Source organism: Cervus canadensis, chromosome 13, assembly GCF_019320065.1.
Source record: "Cervus canadensis isolate Bull #8, Minnesota chromosome 13, ASM1932006v1, whole genome shotgun sequence".
Taxonomy (NCBI): Eukaryota; Metazoa; Chordata; class Mammalia; order Artiodactyla; family Cervidae; genus Cervus; species Cervus canadensis.
This window is the reverse complement of record NC_057398.1, coordinates 56,461,252-56,475,377: the sequence shown is the minus strand read 5'-3', so window position 1 is coordinate 56,475,377 and position 14,126 is coordinate 56,461,252. Positions and strand designations below refer to the sequence as shown.

Here is a 14,126-nt window from a genome sequence, read left to right as displayed (position 1 = left end):
ACCCTGATGCTGGGAGGGATTGGGGGCAGGAGGAGAAGGGGTCGACAGAAGATGAGATGATTGGATGGCATCATTGACTTGATGGACATGAGTTTGAGTAAACTCCGGGAGTTGGTGATGGACAGGAAGGCCTGGCGTGCTGCGTTTCATGGGGTCACAAAGAGTCAGACACGACTGAGTGACTGAACTGAACTGAACTGAGAGATCGCTCATGTGCATGCATGCTAAGTCACTTCATTGGTGACTGACTCTTTGAGACACTATGGACTTAACCTGGCAGGCTCCTCTGTCCATCGAATTCTCCAGGCAAGAATACTGGAGTGGGTTCCCATGCCCTCCTGCAGGGGATCTTCCCAATCCAGGGATTCAACCCGCATCTCCTATGTCTCCTCCACTGGCAGGCAGATTCTTTACAACCATCGGCCACCTAAAGCTCATTCAGAAGAAACTGTAACAAACTGCCATTAACCGTTTTATGGAAAGAAGAAAATCTAGAATAAGCCAATTATTTACTGAGTGCTTTTTAAATATCACAGGGGTAGGCCACTTCTAGTTCTTTTACACATCTATTTCACAAATATCCTAGGGACAAGCCATTACATCTGTGTGACTAAGAGCTTACAATAATCTTAATTAGTTATTTTGCTTTCAAAGGATAACTTGGCAAAGTAGTTAACATATTCAATTCCTTTTTAAATTTATAATCTTCTACTTCTTACAATAATGTATACCCCATCTTAACTAGATTATGGAGTATGCTTCTTATAAAATCTGGTTCTCAATACTAAGCTAAAACCTTTTAACCTATGACATTACCTGAAACAGTCCAATAAATCTCTGGCTGATGTTTTATGATACTCCTGGCCAGCTGTGATTTTCTGTAAATTTGTTCTCTTTTCTCAGAGCCCACAACTCACTTTTGTACCTCTTAGTCTAGAAGGATACAAAAAGCTCAGGAAGAAGATGATTCTCTATTCAGATCCATTTTTCCTGAATTAGAGTCAGTTCATATCTTCTAGTTAAGTCTTTTTCCTATCACTCAACATGGTTAACAAATCTGAGACTACACAGCTATGTGAAACTATAGTATTCTGAAAGCTTTTCAGAACGTCTTCAGCAGAACTGACTTCATATACCACTGACTGAACTTAGGTCATATACTCATGTGTTAACCAATGTCTGGTAGGAAGAATGAGATCATCATGATTGGCTTAGATTGAGGTATTATTGCAGGGGAGGTGGACATTTGATCAGACTCAGAGTTCTTTCAACAGGGAAGAAGGGGCCAGATGTGTGCTATATAAGTGATCAACAGTGTCTACTACAGATTTCTTTCTGACTCAGGTCTGACCAATCAAAATCTAATATTTAGGGATATGTATAAATTCCTTCAGGGACTTCCCTAGTGGCCTGTTGCTAAAACTACAAGTTCCCAATGCAGGGGGCTTGGGTTCGATCCCTGGTCAGGGAACCTGATCCCACATACCACAACTAAAGATCCCACATGCCACAGATAAGACCTGGTGCAGTCAGATAAATAAATAAAAATTTAAAACAACTGCCATGATGAATGGATAAAGAAGCCGTGGTACATGTATTTACAATTTAAAAAATAACTTTGTTTCATTTTTTTTGTAGTACAATTTTGTGGTTAAATTATGGTATAATTTTATAATAAAAAAGAAAAAATTTCTTCAGAGGCTGGAGATGTCATAAAAATGTGCTCAGATTTCTGGGACCAGAAGTGGCCATTCTACCCCATTAGACATGAATCTGTAAAGAGCTAAGTTCTAGAGCTGCTTTCATCAACTTGTCTCTGGGATGCCTCAGGCCAGATAATACTACTGGTTCCCCCTCAATGAGCACAGACTACGTATTCAGGCAGAGTTTTAAGCACTTATGAATCTCAACTCATTTAATCTTCATGCTGCTCTATCAAGTATTTTCATGCTGCTGCAGCTCTTGTACTGAGTTGACTTTCTGAACTTGTACAGTGAGAGGATGAACAGAGACAGAAACCAGGTCGTGATGTCATTACTTGAGATCTAAATTTCCTCATGCCTCAGTGAGCACTTAGACTTTTCCAGAATATGTGGAAATAAATATTCTCTCATTTGGAGAGATTTTGGTTGATCTTCATGCCACTTACAACTGCAAAAGTCCTAAATGACACAGAAAGTACTAACCTAAACCTTGCAACTAGGAAAACTGAGGCCCACAAAGTTTAATTCAGTTGCTCCAAACAACACAGCTAGTTTGTCAGATGGGAACACAAGTTCCAGCCTTCTAGTCAAATGTCTTTTCCCTTTAAAAATGATAACTGATATTTAACAATGATAACTTCCTTTGGGCCACATATGTAGACACACTATTACCTATTGAGACTAACAAGGATACAAAACTTGCCTGTGGTTGAATCAGACCCATCTCTGTGACTGGAGAGTCTAAGAGCTTTCCCAGGGCTCTCCTGCTTCTTTAAAAAAAAAAAAAAAAAGTTTATTTATTTTAATTGGAGGCTAATTACTTTACAATATTGTGGTGGTTTTTGCCATATATTGACATGAATCAGACACAGGTGTACATGTGTCCCCCACCCTCAACCCCCCCTCCCACCTCCCTCCCCATCCCATCCCTCTGGGTTGTCTCAGTGCACCAGCTTTGAGTGCCCTGTTTCATGCATTGAACTTGGACTGGTCATCTATTTCACATATGGCAATATGCATGTTTCAATACTATTCTCTCAAATCATCCCACCCTCGCCTTCTCCCACAGAGTCCAAATGTCTATTCTTCATATCTGTGTCTCTTTTGCTGTTTCACATATACAGTCATAATTATCATCTTTCTAAATTCCATATACATGCATTAATATACTGTATTGGTGTTTTTCTTTCTGACTTACTTCACTCTGTATAATAGGCTCCAGTTTCATCCACCTCATTAGGACTGATTCAAATGCGTTCTTTTTAATAGCTGAGCAATATTCTATTGTGTATATGTACCACAACTTTCCTACCATTCACCTGCTGATGGACATCAAGGTTGCTTCTGTGTCCTAGCTACTGTAAACAGTGCTGTGATTAACATTGGGATACATGTGTCTCTTTCAATTCTGGTTTCCTCAGTTGGAATGCACAGCAGTGGGATTGCTGGGTCATATGGCAGATCTATTTTCAGTTTTTAAAGGAATCTCCACACTGTTCTCCATAGTGGCTGTACTAGTTTGCATTCCCACCAACATTGTAAGAGGGTTCTCTTTTCTCAACACCCTCTCCAGCATTTATTATTTGTAGACTTTTTGAGAGCAGCCATTCTGACCAGCATGCGATGTTACCTCATTGTGGTTTTGATTTGCATTTCTCTGATAATGAATGATGTTGAGAATCCTTTCATGTGTTTGTTAGCCATCTGTATGTCTTCTTTAGAGAAATGTCTATTTAGTTCTTTGACCCCTTTTTCCATTGGGTCATTTACTTTTCTGGCATTGAGCTGCATGAGCTGTTTGTATATTTTTGAGATTAATTCTTTGTCAGTTGCTTTGCCTGCTATTATTTTCTCCCACTTTGAAGGCTGTCTTTTCACCTTGTTTATAGTTTCCTTCGTTGTGCAAAAGCTTTTAAGTTTAATTATGTTCCATTTGTTTATTTTTGCTTTTATTTTCATTACTCTGGGAGGTTGGTCATAGAGGATTTTGCTGTGATTTATGTCAGAGTGTTATGCCTATGTTTTTCTCTAGGAGTTTGATAGTTTCTGGTCTTACATTTAGATCTTTAATCCATTTGAGTTTACTTTTGTGTATGGTGTTAGAAAGTTTTCTAGTTTTATTCTTTTACAAGTGGCTGACCAACTTTCCCAGCACCACTTGTTAAAGAGATTGTCTTTTCTCCATAGTATATTTTTGCCTCCTTTGTCAAAGATAAGGTGTCCACAGGTGCATGGATTTTTCTTGAGCTTTCTATTTTGTTCCATTGATCTATATTTCTGTCTTTGTGCCAGTACCATACTGTCTTGATAATTGTAGCTTTGTAGTATAGTCTGAAGTCTGGCAGGTTGATTCCTCCAACTCCATTCTTCTTTCTCAAGATTGCTTTGGCTATTCAAGGTTTTTTGTATTTCCATACAAATTGTGAAATTATTTGTTGTAGTCCTGTGAAAAATGCCATTGGTAGCTTGATAGGGATTTCATTGAATCTATAGATTGCTTTGGGTAGTATACTCATTTTCACTATATTTATTCTTCTGATCCACGAACATGGTATATTTCTCCATCTAATTGTGCCATCTTTGATTTCTTACATCAGTGTTTTATAGTTTTATATATATAGGTCTTTTGTTTCTTTAGGTAGATTTATTCCTAAGTATTTTATTCTTTTTGTCACAATGGTGAATGGAATTGTTTCCTTAATTTCTCTTTCTGTTTTCTCATTGTTAGTCTATAGGAATGCAAGGGATTTCTGTATATTAGTTTTATATCCTGCACTTTACTACATTCATTGATTAGCTCTAGTAATTTTCTAATGGTGTCTTTAGGGCTTTTTTATGTAGAGGATCATGTCATCTGCAAACAATTGGAATTTTACTTCTTTTCTAATCTCAATTACTTTTGTTTCTTTTTCTTCTCTGATTGTTGTGGCTAAAACTTTCAAAACTATGTTGAATAGTAATGGTGAGAGTGGGCACCCTTGTCTTATTCCTGACTTTAGGGAAAATGCTTTCAATTTTTTGCCATTGAGGATAATGTTTGCTGTGGGCTTATCATATATGGCTTTTATTATGTTGAGTATGTTTCATCTGTGCCTGCTTTCTGGAGAGTTTTTTATCATAAATGTGTGCTGAATGTTGTCAAAGGCTTTCTCTGCATCTATTGAGATAATCATATGGTTTTTATCCTTCAATTTGTTAATGTGGTATATCACACTGATTGATTTGTGAATATTAAAGAATCCTTGCATCCCTGGGATAAAGCCCACTAGGTCATGATTATGATCTTTTTAATATGTTGTTGGATTCTGTTTGCTAGAATTTTGTTGAGAATTTTTGCATCTATGTTCATCAGTGGCATTGGTCTGTAGTTTTCCTTTTTGGTGGCATCTTTGTCTGGTTTTGGAATTAGGGTGATGGTGGCCTCATAGAATGAGTTTGGAAGTTTGCCTTCTGCAATTTTCTGGAAGAGTTTGAGTAGGATAGGTGTTAGCTCTTCTCTAAATTTTTGGTAGAATTCACCTGTGAAGCCATCTGGTCCTGGGCTTTTGTTTGCTAGAAGATTTTTTATTACAGTTTCTATTTCCATGCTTGTGATGGGTCTGTTAAGATTTTCTCTTTCCTCCTGGTTCAGTTTTGGAAGGTTATACTTTCCTAAGAATTCATCCATTTCTTCCAAGTTGTCCATTTTATTGGCATATAGTTGCTTATAGTAGTCTCTTATGAGCCTTTGTATTTCTGTGTTGTCTGTTGTGATTTCTCCATTTTCATTTCTAATTTTGTCGATTTGATTCTTCTCCCTTTTTTTCTTGATGAATCTGGCTAATGGTTTGTCTATTTTATTTATCTTCTCAAAGAACCAGCTTTTAGTTTTGTTGATTTTTGCTATAGTCTCCTTTGTTTCTTTTTCATTTTTTCCTGCCCTACTTTTCATGATTTCTTTCCTTCTACTAACCCTGAGGTTCTTCATTTCTTCTTTTTCTAGTTGCTTTAGGGGTAAAGTTAGGTTATTTATTTGATTCTTCTCTTGTTTCTTGACGTAAGCTTGTAATGCTAAGAACCTTCCCCTTAGCACTGCTTTTACTGGATTGTCGTGTTTTCATTTTCATTTGTTTCTATGCATATTTTGATTTCCTTTTTTATTTCTTCCATGATTTGTTAGTTATTCAGAAGTGTGTTATTTAGCCTTCATATGTTTATATTTTTAATAGTTTTTATCATGTAGTTGACATCTAATCTTACCGCATTGTGATCAGAAAAGATGCTTGAAATGATTTCAATTTTTTTTTCTCTTAATTTACCAAGGCTAGATTTATGGCCCAGGATGTGATCTATCCTGGAGAATGTTCCGTGTGCACTTGAGAAAAAGGTGAAATTCATTATTTTGGGGTGAAATGTCCTATAGATATCAATTGAGTCTAACTGGTCCATTGTATCATTTAAATTTGTGTTTCCTTGTTAATATACTGTTTGATCTATCCATAGTTGATCTGTGTTGGTTGATCTATCCATAGGTGTGAGTGGGGTATTAAAGTCTCCTACTATTATCATGTTACTGTTAATTTCCCCATTCATACTATTAGCATTTGCCTTACATATTGAGGCGCTCCTATGTTGGGTGCATATATATTCATAATTGTTATATCTTCTTCTTGGATTGATCCTTCTTTGTCTCATTTCACAGCCTTTATTTCAAAGTCTGTTTTATCTGATATGAGTATTACTCCTGCTTTCTTTTGGTCTCCATTCTCATGAAATATCTTTTTCCATCCCTTCACTTTTGGTCTGTATGTGTCCCTTGGTTTGAGGTGGGTTTCTTGTAGACAGCACACATAAAGGTCTTGTTTTTTTATCCATTCATTCAGTCTTTGGCTTTTGGTTGGAGGATTCAACCCATTTACATTTAAGGTAATTATTGATAAGTTCAGTCACATTGCCATTTACTCTGTTGTTTTGAGTTCAAGTTTGTAAACCTTTTCTGTGTTTCCTGTCTAGAGAAGATCCTTTAGCATTTGTTGAAGAATTGGTTTGGTGGTGCTAAATTCTCTCAACTTTTGCTTGTCTGTAAAGTTTTTTTATTTCTCCTTCATATTTGAATGAGATCCTTGCTGGGTATAATAATCTGGGCTGTAGGTTTTTCTCGTTCATCATTTTAAGTATGTCCTGCCATTCCTTCTAGCCTGAAGAGTTTCTGTTGAAATATCAGCTGTTATCCTTATGGGGATCCCCTTGTGTGTTATTTGTTGCTTTTCCCTTGCTGCTTTTAATATTTCCTGTTTGTATTTGATCTTCATTAGTTTGCTTAATATGTGTCTTGGCATGTTTTGCCTTGATGAAAGTGAAAGAGGAGAATGAAAAAGTTGGCTTAAAGCTCAACATTCAGAAAACTAAGATCATGGCATCTGGTCCCATCACTTCGTGACAAATAGATGGGGAAACAGTGGAAACAATGGCTGACTTTATTTTTCTGGGCTCCAAAATCACTGCAGATGGTGATTGCAGCCATGAAATTAAAAGAACCTTACTCTTTGGAAGGAAAGTTATGAGCAACCTAGACAGCATATTAAAAAGCAGAGACATTACTTTGTCCACAAAGGTCCATCTAGTCAAGGCTATGGTTTTTCCAGTGGTCATGTATGATGTGAGAGTTGGACTATAAAGAAAGCTGAGAGCTGAAGAATTGATGCTTTTGACTGTGACGTTGGAGAAGACTCTTGAGAGTCCCTTGGACTGCAAGGAGATCCAACCAGTCAATCCTAAAGGAGATCAGTCCTGGGTGTTCACTGGAAGGACTGATGTTGAAGCTGAAACTCCAATACTTTGGCCACCTGATGTGAAGAGCTTACTCATTTGAAAAGACCCTGATGCTGGGAAAGATCGAGGGCAGGAGGAGAAGGGGATGACAGAGGATGAGATGGTTGGATGGCATCACTGATTCAATGGACATGGGTTTGGGTGGACTCCAGGAGTTGGTGATGGACAGGGAGGCCTGGCGTGCTGCAGTTCATGGGGTCGCGAAGAGTCAGACACGACTAAGCAATGGAACTGAACTATCCTGTTTGGGACTCTCTGGGTTTCTTGGACTTGGGTGGCTATTTCCTTCCCCATTTTAGGGAAGTTTTCTACTATTATCTCCTCAAGTATTTTCTCATGCCCTTTCTTTTTGTCTTCTTCTTTTGGGACTCCTATGATTCAAATGTTGGGGCATTTAACATTGTCCCAGAGGTCTCTAAGGTGGTCCTCTTTTCTTTTAATTCTTTTTTCTTTTGTCCTCTCTGCTTCATTTATTTCCACCATTCTACCTTCCGCCTCACTTATCCTATCTTCTGCCTCAGTTATTCTACTGTTGGTTCCTTCCAGAGTACTTTTGATCTCAGTTATTGCATTATTCATTATTGATTGACTCTTTTTTTTTTTTTTTGATTGACTCTTCTTTATTTATTCTAGGTCCTTGTTAAACTTTTCTTGCATATTCTCAATCCTTGTCTCTAGTCTATTTATCTGTAACTCCATTTTGTTTTCAAGATTTTGGATCATCTTTACTATCATTATTCTGAATTCTTTCTCAGGTAAACTCCCCATCTCCTCCTCTTTTGTTTGGTTTGGTGGGCATTTATCATGTTCCTTTACCTGCTGGATATTTCTCTGCCTTTCCATTTTGTTTAGGTTACTGTGTTTGGGGTGCCCTTTCTGTAGACTGGAAGCTTGTGTTTCCTCTTTATTTTGGCACCTGCTCCCTGTGGGTGGTGTTGGACTAGTGGCTTGTCGAGGTTTCCTGTTAGGGGAGCCTGCTTCTGTCTTCTGGTGGGTGAAGCTGGATCTCTTCTCTCTGAAGTGCAATGAAGTGTCCAGTAGTGAGTTTTGGGGTGTCAATGGGTTTGGTATGGCTTTGGGCATCCTGTCTTTTAATGCTCAGGGCTGTGTTCCTGCTTTGCTGGAGAATTAGCATGATATGTCTTGCTCTGGAACTTGTTGGCTCTTGGGTGGAGCTTGGTTTCAGTATAGGTATGGAGGCTTTTGGATGAACTCTTGTCTATTAATGTTCTCTGGAATCAGGAGTTCTCTGATATTCTTTAGTTTTGGAGTTAAGCCTCCTTCCTGCCTCTGGCTTTCTGTCTTATTCTTACAGTAGCCTCAAGACTTCTCCACCCATACAGCACAGATGATAAAACATCTAGGTTAATGGTGAAACAACTCTCCACAGCAAGGGACACCCAGAGAAGCTCACAGAGTTACATGGAGAATAGAAGAGGGAGGAGGGAGATAGAGGTGACCAGGAGAAGAAGAGGGGGAGTCAGAAGGGGAGAGAGCAATCTAGCCAGTAATCAGTTTCCTAAGTGCTCTCCACAGTCTGGAACACCCTGAGAGATTCACAGTTAAGTAGAGAAGGGGGAGGGAGGAGATAGAGGTGACCTGGGGGAGAAAAGAGAGAGTCAAAAGAGGATAGCAATCAAACCAGTAATCACACCTCTTAGTGAAAATGGATACAGAAAGGTATTTAGCTTCTTAAAGGTACAAAATTGATAATACCAAAAAGCAAAGACTAAAAATCTAGAGTAGAGGTTAGACTCTCAAAAATTCAATATTAAAAATACAAAATAAAATCAATCACAAAAGTTATAAAAAATATTTATGAAATTTGCTTTAAAATAGGGTCTTTTTTTTGCAAGGTAATAACAGGTTATAAAAGTGAAAATTAAAGGAGTAATAAAGAACTTTAAAAAATTAAAAAGTGATAATAGTAAAAATATACCTAGGAATTTCTCTGGAGTTGTTGTGGGCAGTATGAGGTCAGTTCAGTTTCAGATAGTTCCTTGTTTCAGCTTTTACTTGTTCTCAAGGTCTATAGGCCCCCTCCAATGCTTAGTCAATGTTAACTACAGGGTTTTAACCTGGTGAACCTGTCACTTCCAGAGCAGTTACCCCTTCTTTGTTTATTTTGGCTTCCTCTGTTTGCAAGTCTCTTTGGTGTCTAATTCTGCCCTGACACAAGGGGGCGAAGGTGGTCACTTAGGCAAAGGTGGTCACTTATTTAGGCTCACTTGTTCAGTTGCAGGAACACTGCAAACGAATATCACTGGCATGTGTGGGGAGTGCTCGCAGTGTATGGACCACACCGGGTTTGCCCCAGTTCACAGTGGTGTGTGCTTTCTGGGTCTACACTGCTCAGGCTCCAGGGTGCTCTGCAGGGCATGATCCAAAGCGGGCCCTGAATTTCATGCACTTCCCAGGTCTAAGTCATTCAGGTTCAGGTTCTCAGGTACCCCACAAGGGCACAGACTTGATTGGGCATGCGTTTTGTGCCCTTTCCAGGTCCGAGCACCTCAGGCGACCAGGTGCTTGGTGAGCGGACTGTCCCAGGTGGGCCGTGTGTCTTAATCACCTCCCCAGCTTGGCTCCTTGGTTTCCCAGGTGCACCGGGAGAGCACCGTCTCAGGTGTGCCGTGTGTCTCCTCTGGGGGGCTGATCTCTGGCTGCAACCCTCCTGGCAGAGTCAACCGTCCAGGATCCCAGGAAGACGTGGTAAGCAATGGGGAGTCTGCTCACAGTTTGGTGGAGGATGCCAGTCTCTTGGGCCGAGATTGGCACAGCCTCTTGCCTTCTGGCCCTAGCTGTTGCAGGCTTGCCTCTCTGCCTCCAGTGGTGGTGGGGGGGGGGGTGGGGGGGCATGGGGAAGGGCCTGTATGCAGCCAGCTAGCTCATTTGGTATTGGCTCAATCCTTTGTTCTGTGAGTGGGCCAGGCTGCAAGTTAGATCCTTTTGCAGGAAAGTTATCTTTTTTTTTTTTTCCCTCTCTGCTGATCCCACAGTTTGGGCTACTATCTCAGATTGGGTTAGCTCCCTCAGATTGTCCTCGGGGCATTCAGGCCTGGTCCTCACCCTAGGGACCGATGATGCCGCCCATGCCTCCCTGTCCAGCCTCCACTCACTGGTGGCAGATGTGAGCATCTGGGCTACTTCTCCACTGGCAGTTGCAGTTAGGCAACTATTCTGTGGGTTTTTTTTTCTTTCCTCCTGGTTATGGTGCCCCCTGAGATTCCAAAACTCCCCACAAACCCACCTGTGAGAGGGTTTCCTACTGTTTGGAAACTTCTCTTTCTTCATGACTCCCTGCCCAGGGCGGGTCTCCATCCCTAACTCTTTTTGTCTTTTATATTTGTCCTACCTCCTTTTGAAGAGAATGGGCTGCCTTTCTGGGTACCTGGTGCCCTCCACCAGCATTCAGAAGTTTTGTGTAAGTTGTTCAGCATTCAAATGATCTTTTGGTGGATTTGTGGGCGAGAAAGTGGTCTCCCTGTCCTATTCTTCTGCCATCTTGGAACTGCCCCTTCCTGCTTCTGAACATACCTCACTGCCCACTATGGGGTCCTTACAATTTGGGCATAAAGCAATGACCTTGACATTGATTTCATGGACTTGTCTGGAGAAGCATCCAGCCCTCTTTGGTCCTTTATTTTTCATTTAGTAGATAGGCTTTACATTCTAATGTAAATTTTTAAAAAATTTATTATATTTCCTCTAAAGAGTGCAAAGTTTCATTCCATCAATGGATGCCTGGTATTAATGTGCCCTTTCCTACCAGATTTTATTTAACTTTGATTCCTGTTTTGCAAGAAACCAAATGCTTGAGAAGAGAGCTGACAGTACTCTTAGAATATAAGGGCTTCAGCCTTTGTTTTCCCAATTAACACCATCTTGATTTTAAGTTGTTACATTAAATACTAAGGCCTTTGTTTCTCTCCCTTGAATAAAGTGAATAACATGTTGGTCTTATCTATCTTAGTATTGCTTTAAAGCTGTCTGAAAGCCCTACAATGAGTTAATATAAGAGATTATATTTTACTGGAAATTATTTTTCTCTTTCAATTTTTGCATTGGCATATAAAGAGATAAATGCCTTATGGTTGTTTATATGATGTGTGTGAGTTGGGAAGCAGAGGCATGACGTAAAAGAAAAAGAAAAATATCTTAATTTTCCCTAGTTTAATGAATTGCTAGAGCTCAGGCTTAACATGTAAACTTATTCATGCCAAATTGGTACAAAGACCGTAAACATAATCATTTGACATTTCTCATTGGCACCAACTGGATTAAAGCAACTTGACCAACCTAGATTTTCTTTTCCAGAAGGGGGTCTACCTCTTTCAAAGAAAACATACAAATATAGAACGTTTCTAGTTGGGATGGAAGAAACAAATTGGGAGGTAATCAAAATGTCATTGATTAGCAGTTCTGGAAGTGGTAGTTTTCTCTTCATTCACAAAAGGAAAACTAGTATCAGCAGACAAGTACCCCTTTTCACTGTCCTTGCCACACATGGTATCCTGGTACAGTGTCTTATTGGTAGGGCCCCAACTGTGAAAACAATAGTAACTTCAGCACAGTCTAGGGGCTCATAGTCAGATATGAGAATCTTTTTAATAGTATCATCATTGTTTTGCTCAATGTCATCACACTTATCACCAGCCCATTCATTACCCATCATCATCCCTGATATTTCCAGAGTAGTCTTTTGCAGTTTATGAAGTGCTTTCTAATGAAATTTTTACAACAAACTTGCATGCTGAGTTATGTTATTTTCCCTGGTTTCATGCAAAGAGGCAAGAATTTCTAATTAAAAGACCTTAGCTCAAGCTCCGGCTCAGCTCAGTTCAGTACCTGTGAATTAACCACATTTGTAACAGGACCCATGCTCAGTGCTGGGACTTCTCTGACCTGAAAAGCAGCTCCCGTCCCTAGGAGAGTCCGTGACCTGCCTCTCCTTCTACTCATGCTGCTGATGGTTTTCATGGTTAAACAGATGATTTTTACCCTTGGGTCCTAGGACCTCAGGTATTCACAAAGGTAGAAGCAGGGTGGTTCAAGTTATTGTCATTATTTCAAAATTATAAGCTTTTACCCTGAAAATTGAACCTTAACTCTGGAAAAGACTGCCCAGCCTAACTCACATATGGAAAAGATTGCAGAGGCTAACTCACATGTGAAATTGACTTTACCAAAGTCTGGTTTTGCAGGGAGACCTTCTATTGGGCCAGAATAAAGAGCACTTCATGTATCATGGGGCATGCGTTTGAAGCTTCCTTTCATATGCCCATCGGATCTTTTGCTGTGGTTCCATCCAGCTCATTGCAGCCTTAGTGCTAAGATTCCCCAGGCAGCACTTCCTCGAATGGCCACATCATGGTGGTGTCATAAGTCTGCTTTCTGCACACCAGCTACATCATTCTCAATTTTGTTTTCAATTCCAACACAAATGTGTTTGCAGAGCTAAATCCTAGCTCTTTGCAGCCTGCCAGGGATTTCTATTTAGGGAAGATGAGAGGCTTCTGTAAACTGAGGAGTTAGTGACAAAATTTCCTGGGAAGTTCACAAATATCCATTCTACACTTTCTCTTTAAGTGAGTAGTATTTTATTTGCAGAAGCCTAATAGTGTGATTGATGGGCTTCCCAGGAGAACCAGCGGTAAAGAATATGCCTGCCAAGGCAGGAGACATAAGAAAACGTGGGTTCAATCCCTGGGTTGGGAAGATCCCCTGGAGGAGGGCATGGCAACCCACTTCAATATTCTTGCCTGGAGAATCCCATGGAAGAGGAGCCTGGTGGGCTACAGTCCACAGAATCACTCAGAGTTGGACATGACTAAAGCGAATTAACACGCACATAGTGTGATTGGTGAAGTACGGGGGTGGGGATAGGATTCCACCAGGTTAAAATGGCAGGACCAAGTCAAGTACAACAGTGACTCTGCATGGAAAAAGGCCCCCTAGCTCCACCACAAACTGGGCAAGCTCCAGCCATAAAATGAATGCGGGTTTCCACACTGAGTCTCAGCTCAGTCACAGAGATGAAGGATCCAGCTCTTGTGGAGCCAAATTCCTTGCTCTTTGGAGTAAAAAATATATTTCAGCCACAATTAAGTAAATTCCTTGTCGACTCACAGTGGTTCACATAACTTGCAATAAAATGCACCAGGGGAAAAGGAGATTCACCCCAAGGGTGGCCTCATTCTGCCAGACCCAGGGTACTTAGAGAAGTTAATATAAGGCAATGACAACAAAGCTGGCTCATAAAAGACCCCACAAGAGACTTTCTTCCCTCTTCACTGTCTAGGCTGGTGGCCTGCAGGAGCAATCTCAGTGGCTGGACTTCGCTGCTGCCTAAAGGTCTCTGAGTGCAGTACCTGATTCCTCATCTGTCACTCTAATGCTCACTGCTGAGCAAGATGCCAAAAAAATTATATAAGAGGGCTGCCTGTGTCCCCAGGGCCTTCCTTGTGCAGTCTGATGACTAGTCTGATTACTAGACCCTCAACTTACATTGTCATAAACTAATGGCAACCCACTCCAGTATTCTTGCCTGGAGAATTCCATGGACAAAGGAGCTTAGCAGGCTACAGTCCATGGGGTCACAAAGAGTCAGACCTG

General features: G+C 40.3%; 1 pseudogene; it reads left to right on the top strand.

Moving 5' to 3' along the window:
* The first annotated feature begins 9,991 nt into the window (after positions 1-9,991).
* Positions 9,992-14,126, top strand: part of LOC122451760 — a 77,565-nt pseudogene continuing 73,430 nt past the window's right edge.